Raw genomic sequence first — 13,624 nt, forward strand, 5'->3', positions numbered from 1 at the left:
ATTTTTTTTTTCAAATTTTTTCATTTAAATCTGCTAAATTACATCTAAACTTAACTAACTTGGAATGCTCTGCAAAATCAAAATATGATTCAGAAAAAGTACAAAAACAATTAAAAATGCGGCACCTGCAGATGCCTTTTGGAATTGACGGGTTAAGCGTTATTAATACATGGATTATAAAAGTTTAATAACTAAGGACTGTATCTATTTTCGTTGAGTAAAATGAATAGTATATCGTGGCTTCAATTTTTACAGGAAAAATTCCGTTAAGTACAGCCGAAATTGAGTAGAATATAAATATTCGAAATACTTCTCGGTAGCTTGTATATTTAAATATAATATCGTGCATAATACAGGAATGGCGAGTAATTGCCCTCTTTACACTTATCGTTAGACCACTTCTACAGTCTCTCACCGTTCCCTCTCGGAAAACTCTCTTGACGCACTCACAACTCGCTATACTCGCTACACCCCTCTCTCATAACGCACTGGTTGCCTCAAGAACGCACTTACCTCCGCACACGTGCACACATGTACACTCATTGCTACCACTCAACCGTTCTGAAGCACGTGCATTCCGAGAATCCTCATTTTCTAGACGTCATGGTCATGCCAAAACCTCAAAAAACTCTTCCACACGTCTACGTAGTAAATACGATTGCATGCATTGTACGCGATTATTGTCGTTACAAGCAGATAATCTTAAGATATCATCGACTCTATTTGAATGATGTATGCGTTGGTATACAACAGCATCGAGAATGTTTAATTATGTATCGTTAATTCTGAATCAACTACAAGGAATAATGCAATAACAATGCATAGATAAACCCGTTTACTTTTCTTGATTTTTAGGAGCGACCTGCTTTTAAATTAGTTCTTACTACCTACGGAATAAAATGAAACGAACATTAAACAATTGAACGAAAGAAAACGAGCTGTTCGATACCGGAAAATTAACGAAAACAATTAACATTCACGAAACGTCGTGAATTCGTCAGAGCAAATCGCACAGTCGTCGAATGGAATTCATGCATCGCAGTCGAAGCTATCGTACTCCAGTGATCGGCCAGCCGATCTGAAATCCCTCGGAGGGGGAGTGAGTCCGATAAATCGATAGCCAAAGGTACTACCTTCGTACCTAGCTTATCTCCAGCAGCGCTCGATGCTGGTAGCAGGCCGAAGTGCTTTCGCGCAATTAGCATAACTAGCGTTGCTATTGACGTGGACTAATCACGACCAGTTCCCACGAGATCAGAGTGACCCGAGCTGCCCACTTGTCTATACGATCGAGCCTATCCAGTTGCTTCTATCGTCTTCGATCGTCTGCCCGATCGACAGGGTTGACGCACGGATGACGAACGCGTGACGGAGTCAGTTTTCATTAGCGAAATACGTCATTTGTCATTTGATTTCGATGCGATATGCTGTTTGGAATTTTTAGAAACGTCAAGGTGAAAATCTATGAATATTCATTATCAAATTCGTAACAAAGAGTTTAGCTGCGATAGTGCGTTTCAATAATTAATCTTGTAAAGTAACGAAATTTGATTTGGTTATCCAAACACTTTACTTGTTAGAGACGTGTTTAATTTCAGTGCACGATACTTGTGAGATATACATCAAAGTGAGACCTGTACGAATCCAAATTTATAATAAAAATTTGAGAAACGTCAAGATTAAATCTATAAAATTCATTATCATATTTAGAATAAAGTGCATTGAGTAATCTTCTTGATAGTAAGAATAATTAATATTTTTGTTATTCGGTTCGTTGCTAAATTAATTATTTTATTTAGAAATCAGAATTTGTTGAATTACGTCAAAGACTAACAAGAGAAGGTTACAAAGAATTAAAACAGCTAATCCCCGAGTAGTATCAATATTTGCAAACAGACGCAAGTAGAAATAGCCAGCAATAGACAGACACGTTGAGCAAGTCTTGCTCAATCCTGCGTGTACCTTATGAATATTCAAAATCGAATAACTCGAAAACGATGACACGTATAAGATAAAATTATATCTCAATTTCTTTATTCACTTTTACACGTAGAATCACCTTCTACATAATTATGCCAGTAGACCTGGAACATCTGATACGAAGAACTGGTATTGCCACAACGTCCAATGAAGTTACCAACGATGAATGCTTTTCCAGGCATATGCAATGAAGCGTTTCGATAAAAACAGTTTACCATTAATTCTACATTTTTTTTAAATTGTTAATCAAGCAACCAAGTTTACATGTAGAATTAAAGTATACAATTTTTACAATCTCTTTCTGTCCCTATTTGTATAATATGCAAATTATTCTGTGCTCTTTCGTTATGTTCTAATTTAAACCCACTATTGGACTTAATATTATTAATTAGACAAGCAATATTTTGTATATAATTCTATATTCTCACTCTGAAGAGGACCAGAAATATTGTCGAGTGAAACGTTCAATTAGATATGTCTGGAGAGATAATCTTTGACAATTACTCCACGCCAAGCATTCATTGAATTTATTCAATTAAGTTGTTTAAAATGTTCACTCGAGGCGTGTCTCTCGAAGATCATGGAATCCATCATGACTGTTCTGGCTCTGACGAGCGCACGCATGCTACCTTTGAGAAAGGAGGGTGGTGTTTACGGGTCGAGTAATTTGAAGAAATCGTAATTTCACACGACGCAGAGATCCGAGGCATTAATTTGTCTTCGTTACGTTTTTGCCAGTGAGATAATTATACGATCATCGTCGGTGTTGGCCTGTCGCGCTTAATTACTTGCGCATTTCCCTCCGTTTGAGAAGATTTATGGCTGTACCACACGCGAGAACGACATCCAACAACAAAATGGCATCTAATTTTTAATCTAGCTCGTTGAATACGATTCTAGTTGCTCCAGATTAATCTCCTGTCTGAAGTTGTGCGGAGAACAAAAGAGATCCTTAGGTGTCTGAAGTCTTCGACGAATATAACGCTGCTAACATTCGTAATTTGTTTCGATTTACAATCTGTTGCCTGGTTTAAGTATAAAGAAGAAACGTGCTTTAACCATTTAGTCAAAATAATATTAATCGTCTATGATAGATTAGTCTGCGATTGATCAGAGCAAATTGAGAATAGGGAACAGATGCATATGAAAATTGGATGACCACGTAGTCAAATGTATTACTCGTTTGACAACGATATATTAAAGTGTCTGAAAGAGCGAGGAGAGCATTCCTATTTTATTAAAATATTTGGACTATCTGTGATTTAGGCACGCATAAATTTCCTCGCCAAAACTATAACATCACCAAAAGAAGAATGCATCTTCGGTGCATATAAACTAAGACTGATAAAGGTGTACAAACGACATCTAAAGAATTTTTTATTTCTAAAAGTATTCATGTTTTAACGTCTGGAATATTCGAATCAATTAATCGTGGGTATCCAAAGTAATTAATCATTGGAAAAAATGTGTACAATCATGTAGAAATTATTTTCATCAAATGCACGATGTTTCACAAATGCCAAGTGTGTACAATCATATGGAAATTAATTTGATTGAACGTACCGTACTTTAAAAATACTAAAGTGCGATTAAAGTTTCATTTATACAAGTGACACATCATTCGTCACGAAGGTGGCGATTAATAATTTTTAAAAATCTGGGACATCCAACGATATTAATCATCGGGGAAAAATGTTTACCATCGCGTGGGAATGATTTTGATTAAATGAACCATGTTTCAAAATTAGCAAGTGCGATTAAAGTTTCATTTACGCACATAAACGACATGTCATATGAGACCTAACAGAAAATGGCTAGACGAACGATCAAATTTACAGCGGCGTGTCTTCTACCACCGAGAGCGATTGTTTCCTGGTAATGTCTTGACGAAACGTGGGAATGCTCGAGCATGTATCGACGATGAAAAGCGAGCCCCCGTAGCGCGCCTCTTACAGAGTCAGACAAACGGTATCGCGTCGTGAAACACGATACACAGCTAATAGCGTAACTTCACCAACGACAGAATAATTCTATGAAACTGTCACGTCGCCATTAACAAATCGTGGATAATGCAGCTGAGAGAATACGTCATCCTCGTCGTGGAGCAAGTCACGCTGACTGCTATCGACTTTTCGTGTTTATGAACGTTCCAACCCCGTGGAACGGTGGTCACGCGACAAACGAAAACGAGTATTTCTAACAATAAGATGCAATGGATGAGTATCGCATCCAAATTAACCTACGGACCTTCGTTTTCTTTTCTTTTTACTGGTTTAACCGTAGGGTTTGTTCTTTCAATTGGAATAAAGACATTAAATTTCTTTTTTTAAATAAGATGCGTTTCTAATAATTTAAAATAAAACCTCGTAACACATTCACGACCACTAACGCGAAGTCACATCACTTCAAATTCTATTCCAAATTATGAAAATCTTTTTATTTTATCATTGCCCTAACGATATAAATTTGCGACGTCCACCTTCAGAATTGTATTATTTTCGTCGGTACTCGGAAACGTGAACCATGTGCCGGTCGCGAATGTGGAAGTCCCTGTGTAGAAAGTTAAAAAAAAGTCGTTAACAACGATTGCGATTGCTAAATAGCAAAAAAGGGTAATAGTATCGAGTGTGAAACATACTTGAAACATAATTCGATCTACATATCATGGGTTAAAATTGACCCAACTTCGCAGAGACATACGAGATCGACGTCCGTTCATTTATGGTAATGATGTTCGTAATCGTTGATCGTGTCGCAAGCAGAACGAACTTGCGAAACGAGACGGTGAATCGGTTCCAAAAAAGAGATACTCGTCACGCGAGACACGCCCATGTCAGCATTCTCGTTTTCAGGAAACTCGTCGTTACGCGCATTTGTTATTCATGATAGGGGACGGGCTTCTAGCAGCGTCGCCTGTAGTTTCGGCCACGACAATGAAATCGTAATGCCACGCGCGTCACGACGCACGTAGTCGCGATTCTACTACTCTAATCGAGGGATCCAGGTACTCAACGTTGCGAGATCAATCGTGAATAATTGTTAGACTCTGGCAGTTCTGAAATCCATACGATTATTGCTACCTTGCTCGTGAATTCATCCTCTTCCCGTTCAGCAACGATTCGTGACGTAATCGGGCCCTATCGTGGGATTGGCCAGGTAGGTTATTTGAATTCAGTCTTATATTTAGAGGAGCCTCAAATTTAGACACGAAAATAGTTAAATATTAACAGTTTATGATTTTGAAATAAATGGTTTACCAAAAAATATTTTAGAATTTTCTCTTTTAATAATAAAATATGTTAGAATAGACGCGATGGGCATTTAAATGACATTATTTTGCACGTGCAATTGTAGTCGAGTGTATTTTCATTTAAAATAGAAATATCATATATATATATATTCCATACGAATTACGATTCGAATCGGGATCCAGTGATTCTATTCGTTGGCTCGTTTTCACTTTGCCATTTTATAGAGTGCAAAGCAATCTCGAGTCCTTACATTTAGTTTCCACGTTACTTCGAATTTTTAGGCTCGCGCTGAAGCGAGGATGGCTATGTTTGTCATGCTGGCCGAGCTGTAGAGGACAAGTCACTTTCGAATATTAAAGTTTCAGGGAATGAGTCCTACAGACGGTCTACATAGCTCGATTGGCAGAGCAGAAGTTCGCTACGTTTAGCAGAAAGATGATCCAGATTCGAGCTCTGGTCCAACAAAGTGATTAACCGATCTCCCTGCAGTGTTTAACCCTTTCGTGGCTCCACTTAGATTCAGTGAACATTACTTCTTTTTAATGCGCACGAATCACTAGCATAATGAAATTGACCGAAGGAAGTATAATTGCAGATCTACGACTTTTGCAACCCACACACACACGCAGTTCCTCTTTTAAGGATTGCTCCAAATGATGCACTGCTTATAATATTAATATCTATAGTACATAATATGTCTGATTTTACGAATTAATATACAATAAATTTATAAATAATATAAGTAAATCTTCAGTGTGATTTTTTTTAGTACAATAATAAAATAGACGTGATTAATGAATTTAAGCTATATCTTCAAATACATGTTTTTGCAAATTGATTACACTTTGCAATAAATCAGATTGATTGCATTAGAGAAAAATAAATATTCACCGCATCTAAATACGGGAACAAAAAGATTAACCTTTTATGAAACTGCATTGTAAAATATTTAATTCTAGAGCTCAAATGAAAATTTATTATATATTCATTAAGAACGAGTAAATAATTTTTCTCCTTCTTTTCGTTAGACTATTGCAGTCCAAAGTCCAAACCCCAAAAAAATAATCAACAAAAGGAAACAATTTCATAACACACAGTTTCCATAGTAATAGCAATGAAAAATTGTCTGAATTTATTTTATATCGAAAACGACGACCATCGAGATACAAAAAAAAGACATTGATCGTTGAAACGAAACGCGAAATATTCATCTTCTCCTGTCGCTTGGTTTCTCGGGGAATCCTTACCCCATTTGTTACCAGTAACGACACGTAAGCGGCAAGTAATTCGAAATTAATAAACTCGAATGGGAATTCCACGTGATCCCCGTGGAACGATCGTTTTACACGATTTGTCTCGTGCACGACTGGGAATGCCAGGTTAAAGAAACAAAACGAAGACGGTCGAACTTCCCGACGGATGAAATCAAACGACCTATTAAATCCGCGATGACTAATGAAAGACCGGATAAACTGTTCTTAATGATGCCACTGCTCCCGGGATATATATAAGGAGCATGTGTAGTTCCGTACATGCCGCGTATTATACGCACATATGTTCCCACAGTAGCGACTGGTAATGCGAATATAATGGTCATCAATCATTCGTCGGGTAATCCGCGACCGAACGACTCCCAACGGAATTAATTTAATTACTACAAATGTTCTCGAATAAAAATAGTCGATCGCCACGGCTTCGAGTCGCGTCGATCGCAGACCTTAGCTGATAATTTATGCAAAGGGGCGTCCACCTCGAACCTAGGAAGAAGAAAGAGGACAACTATACCGCCCTGTATTGTCATAAGACGCGACGGGTTCGATTAAACGTAATCAAGGAAATTTAATATACACCTAGATAATGACCCATAATGAGCGTAATAACATGGCACAAGGACCGATGATCGATAACTTTTAACGAGCCCGTCGGACTTTGGAAATTGATATCGCGATCTTTCATTCGTCGGTCGGGCGCTAAGAGAAAAGAAACCAAACATTTTTTTGAAGTCATTGAAATCACTTTACATGCAAGTGTTATATATCATTTTGTAGCTATCGAAAATCTCTTTCAAATCTCTGCACAAAAGTGTCAACAACTTGCTAATGCGTTATGACTCGTGCGAATTTCTGTTTTACTTTATTCAACGCTCGGGGCTATTTCACACCAAGAGTTCCGCGCGAATAAATAGATAAAGAAAATAACAAAAAATAAAATACACATCAGAAAATCAGAATTCAAATACACCTCGCATAATTGAGAACTCAAACACATTTTCAATATTTGAGTAATCGAGTAAACTTTGAATATTTGAGAAGTCGAATATACGATCACCTAACGAATGATGCAACATAACAAATACCGTGCCATTTAGATTCGACGTGTACCGCGGCTCCTCTCGCAATTTTATCGACTTCAGATTAGAATCGCAGATGCGAAGATTTGCGAATCGGCGCGAGAAAAATCGATGCATCGATGGATAGCGGTTGGAGAGGATTCTTTTAAACGCGTACAGTGTTCACCGAGGCTCGAGCGGAATAAATTAGTCGGAAAGTTCTGCCCTTCTCGGGGATCACAGAAGAGCGTGCGCGCAACGACCGGCTTATGGCTGTCTTTGGAATTATCGGCAAGATCTACCGTGGCCGAAGTAACTACAAGTTATTACGAAGATAGGCCCATTATATATTATACACGGTTTCTTTTTATTACGATCCGCTCGCTGTACGCGCCGCGGCCGTGCAAGCCCGACGTGCGCGAGATTAGGTTAACAGCCGATGTAGACATTACCGAGGATAGGGTGTTTATAGAGCAATTTTTGCGATAGCGAATTAGTCTGTCCGTGGCGACCAACGATCCTGATTTAACCTTCAACGTCATGCCATGTTTTCGCATCACTTTTTTTCAATCGAGTGTCTCATTCCGTTTTTATCGTTCCGAAGTTCGAAAGAATATTACAGTAATGTTTGAAATCGGGGTTATTGAAATTCGGATGACTCATAAAAATAATAATGCCAACATTTGAGTTATTTTATTTATTAGAGCAGGTAAATCGATGTTGAAGTTCTTTATGAAAATTAGAATGTTAACGTTCGTGTTAGTTATGGAAGTGGGCCGGTTAAATATAAATTCAGTTGTAAAAATAGGACTGTTTAATATGGAGTAACTTATGAAGATAGAGAATCGTTGAAAAGAACGAAAGTTACAAAAATAATGTTCCCATTTCCCTATTAAAAAAAAAGAAAATATCAACGAATCTTCCTCGATTCCACTTGCAGAAATTGTTGATGACATATCTGACTAATATGTCAGCTGTTACGACATCGTGGGGTCATTGTTCGACCCGCAGGTCACAGGTTACGGACCACTGACACAGTCCTAAACGATAATCAAATCGTCCTTCGCGTTCGAGCTATCACTTCGGAGATCATATTAAACTTGTCAAGCTATACGTGGCTCAATGAGGGAGTCCGTCTTCATTAACGTTCTGCGAGGAGTGGTGGCAAAACAACTGCGGATAAATCAGCACGCTCGCCGCTGTAAGTCGTCCAGGGGCTAATCGAGGCTGACCAAATTAACCACAGTCGCATGGTGCACTGGACCTTTGGAACGCGGCATTATCCTTATTTACTGAACGCTCCGCGGCCAGCTTCTCCCTGCCTCTTTGCATCGACCCCTTTCGCCAGCCTGCCGAACGTGCCTCTCGATAACGATTTATAGGATCCATTGAGAACGAAATTTGCGTCCTCGTGTTTGTATTACGCAAATTATTCGACGCACGTACCCGAACAAATTGTCCCGGGCATTGTTGTGCCGCGTTCAACGAGACGAAACGAGTTTGTACGAGTTCATCGACGATTATAAAACAAGGAAAATTGAGCATGGGACTTTGCTAAATAGTCTAGCTTATTCTTTGCGTTTAGAATAAGCGATTAAATTTGTGATTAAATCGAGGGACATTTGTGAATTTTCTTTTTAGATTTAGAGTCGCATTGACTTCGTGATTATTAGTGACAGATTTATGAATATCGTTAATATGGAATGGCAAATTCACATCTGGGTTTCGTGATAAAATCGTCCGCAGACTTTAAAAATATTTTGCTTAAGGATTTCATTGAAAAATATTTAACACACGTTGGTAATATTGTGCTGCATACAAATAGAAATCTGTAAAATAATGTGTAAAGCAACCTATTAAGTAACTTTTAGGTGTAATTACACCGAAGTAGCGAAAATCTATAGCTATACGCAAGGTTTTAAATAACTCTAATGATTGTCCTGAAATCTTGAAACTTCGTAAACTTAATGATCTGCCCAGGGCACTTAAGAAATTTCTCCCTGTTTACTTAAGTGGGTAGTGCCACACACCACAACCTTTAGCGAAACCAGCTGTGTAGATCGTATGTACAGATTGAAGCAAGCCTGCAGAGTTATTAGACGTCCCCATAAGAAAATATCACGCGTAGACCCTGTAAGACTTCCTCGGTGAACTTTAGAGAGATTCTTTTTCCCATATATTGCACAATTATTCAATAATAATACGATCAACAATGTTAATCAAATGTTTCTTAGATTTTAATCACAAATGATTTGTTCTTGATGCATCTGCTAATTCAATCAACCGCATTATTCCAAATTCGCGTACTTTTCGATAATCGCGAACCGAAAGTGAGTTAACCGTTACGTTGACATTATCGTAACGCGTATGGTCACCGAGGAAGGCTCGAAGTTCTGGGAAATTTTCATTGCGTTAAATTCTTCGAAGCAGTCGAGATCTGGTCCGTATTTCGACGACACCGGGAGCAAATTAGAGCAATGGTTCCTCGAAATCGAGTCGTATATCGTCGAATGGATCGTTACAGCACGGAGCAGGCTTTTTACGAAACTGTCAATCGCGATCGAATACGGAACCATCACGGACGACTCAATTCGAGCACGGAGAATGTTTATGACACCGGTCGTTCGTCCCCTTATTTGGCATGGGCGACGCTCGTTAAACAGCGCGGACAAAATAAAAGCGGACGACGTCCGAAAAGGAAGCGCTAATTCGAAAGGGCTCGGATCGGCTCGACTCGTTGCTTTCCAGGGGAATTTCCATCGCGAATGGGATCTTTTTCTCACCTTCGTATTACTCTTTTCGACTTTAATTTGCTTTTTACCGTGACATCTGCGCCCGACGGCGATGCCAGACTTTTTTCAACGCGATCGAATTCAATTAGCGGAGGTCGTGGAACTTCGACGGTGGTCGTTGCTACGGCGACGAATATTTTACGGATGTTCGAGCGCTATGAATAAATTTTGCATGTTCGAGAATTCGAACACGTGTTTAAGAATTCAAACACACTGAATATTTGAGTATCCGAACGAGCTTGTTCGGGTAACTCTGATAAGCTTTGAATACGAAAGAACTTGAATTAATTTCGAATATTTCAGAAGACAGATTCGAAATATTTAAATACAGTCTGTTCGAGAAGAGCGTGTACGGCGAAACTCTCTTTTGGAAACCGTTAGAGAAATTCTATGTAATTCGCTGCAAATATAATAGCGAATGAATCACCAGCGTATTTGAATATTTGAATATAGAAAACTTTTACAGAGCTGATAGGTCTAACCATCCTTATTCCTGTAAATAAACTTGAACTTGACAACTAATCCTAGACCCGATCGTTACTGGCCACGGCAAACTCGAGAGCGTGGGTCGAGAACGATATCCCGCTGCTTTTGCGAAAATCGATCTCGCGCACCGCGACACGAGTGAACTTTCATCTACGTTACGTAATAAAACCTATATTATTTTTCCTTAATACGGAGATAGACCTCGCTTTCTACCTTTCACCGTGCGCGTTGCTAATAAATAATTTATTCCTCGGGGCAGATGGATTCGTACGTACGTCCATCGTCGATCATTACCCATTCTAATCTTCCTGAAAACACAACGATGTCCCTCAAGTTGGTTCATACAGAACCGACCGGGTGGTTAGAGCAACGCACGGTCGCGAACGCAGTTCACGTCTCGCGGAGTGAGGCAAGACGCGGCTGCCAGTCGATGGCAACACGGGAAAGAAACGGAAAAAGAAAACTAGCGGGATAAAAAAACCCGTGCACGTTTCGCGATACGAGACACGCCTCGTGACATCATCGCCGCTTGATCTCGAGTCCCGCGAGGACGAAATAAGAGACCAGACGAAGAAACGCGTCCCGGGGAAGAAGGAACGACGGGAAACTCGCTGGCGAACAGAGACGAACTGGCTCGAAGTGCATCGCAGCCGGACAAGAATTCGTCCCGATGTTACAGCCGATGCGAATTAAGCTGCAACGGATTTATCATGCAACACCGGACACTCCCTGTTATCTCCTCGATGCGCGCCACCTTCCCACCTCCTTTTCCCTGATCGCCAGCCACCTTCATCCACCGTTTCTCGTCTCGACCTTCCCTCCGAGCGCCTCCTCTCGCGGAATTCACCGGCTTATCGCGCTCCTCGTAAAGATGTCATTGATTATACGCACCGTCCGCACGCTGAGATATTACGCCTAGTGTGAATATACCGTGCAATAAAGATGCCTGCACCGACCGTGGACGCGTGTGAGTGCACAACGCGTCCACGTGGGTGCGAAACAACGCGTATGCGGCCAACTACGTGCTTGGACTGCCGGCGTGTTGGTGAAAGTAGCGACCGGGATGCGCCGAGGGAACCGTCGCGGCGGTTTAGACGCATCCGGCTAATTGCGACGGTCCAGCCGACGTCCCGCGTGGAGAATACGACCAGGTAACCACGGGAAATGTTTTTCTTATCGATTTTAACATGTCGATCGCCACTGATATACATATATACTGTATATATGGGTGACAGTGCTTTTTACTGAGGCACGACAAATAGTAATTTAGAAAGTTGAACAGCAAAGGAAATAAATTTAAATAAATACCACGATAAATGTTTGTTCTGCTAGTTTCTTTTGGAAAAAATATCGAACATTTAGTTTGTTCGGTCTACACGTATAGTCTGTGTCAGACTGCTGTCTTTTCTCGATGCTATGTTCGTTCCGTGTTCTACGAAGCGGGAGACTGTTCAAACAATACAGCATAAGATTCGTTAGGTCAGCTTTACTCATCGGTAGACCAACAAACCTTGGAACGCCGTCTTCGCGTCTCCAAATCTACGCTCGGAGTAGATCAATAATCGTACCATCTACACAGGATAATCCTATCGGCTACGTCAGGATGATATAATTGTCATCTAAGTATCGAAGTTACAACGCATCCCTAGAAAATAAAGACGGTACCATGACTCGATGCAACGCGCCATTTCCTAATTGCACGAAATGTCTAACAGCTCTCCTCGCTGGTAATTACGGTTACGTCTGTCGTGAAGCACGGTCATCATCGTGAAAGATTTCTAGCTTGATGCACGAGCTCCACTTTCGAGGCGCGAGGGCACGTCGGGAACGAAGATGGGCCTTTCAAAGAGGCGCTGCGCGCCGCCTAGACGCGGGTTTCGCCATCTCAGTTTTGCCATTCGTCTGGCCGCTTAAAGATGTCATTGATTAAACGAGCAGGAAGCGCCGAACGGAGAGCTCGAGCGTGCGTTTCTCACCCACACGGGCCAGCATCCCGCGACGGCCTTCGTGCGGGCAACGCATTACCACGCGGCAACGTATGAATACCTCTGGCCCCTGGTCCTGAAAGATGCGCATGGGCGTGTACCTGGACCCTATTATGCCCCTCGTGGCATACCAGATTCAACCGTGTAAAGAAGAATACCGAGGCAGAGCCGCCAACTCGAAATTTGTCACGCCTGGAACCTCCTTGCTCACTGGAAAGAGCATGTTAAAAAGTGGGCTGGCTAAGACACCTAAAATGGTGAGGTAATTTAGATTAATAGTGAGGTAAAGGCATCGTTCCTTAGGTTTCGAGGAATTATAATATCTCATGGTCGCGATCTCAATTTAGCTTCACCATCAGTTCAAATAATTACTTGGCAGAGTCAGACATAGACTTTGGAAATCGAAGAGAATTTTGTTTTCTTTGATTTCCATGGTTTCGTACTCAGTATTAATAAGTATCGTAACAAGATCTGTAGATATAAAAAGTGTAAAGTGTAAAGTGAGATTAGATTTAGATTAGCAGGGACAACACCGAATTATGATCAAGCCACTACGAGATGTCAGGAAAAATGTCTTTCAAAAAGTCTTTGAAGGTTTCTTCGTTTAACCATGCCTTATAAGCTGATATTTTTTTTATAATAAATTCTCACCTCTACGCCTCTTAGAATTTCCATCAAAAATCAAAGTTTTAAGCTTCCATTGCAAAACTCTGTAAGTTCATCCTTTTGTTCTATGCCTTGTATCTCTTCTACTATTCTTTACATTTCTAACGAGTTAATAGAAAAATAATATCCATCGTA

At 40.3% G+C, this 13,624-nt stretch overlaps 1 protein-coding gene across 2 annotated transcripts in view; it reads right to left on the reverse strand.

Moving 5' to 3' along the window:
* The window catches only part of LOC128872596 (Krueppel-like factor 6), a 439,155-nt gene that overhangs the window by 242,482 nt on the left and 183,049 nt on the right, over positions 1-13,624 (reverse strand). The gene's annotated exons all lie outside the window — the stretch shown is intronic.

This window comes from Hylaeus volcanicus, chromosome 2 (genome assembly GCF_026283585.1).
Source record: "Hylaeus volcanicus isolate JK05 chromosome 2, UHH_iyHylVolc1.0_haploid, whole genome shotgun sequence".
Classification (NCBI taxonomy): domain Eukaryota; kingdom Metazoa; phylum Arthropoda; class Insecta; order Hymenoptera; family Colletidae; genus Hylaeus; species Hylaeus volcanicus.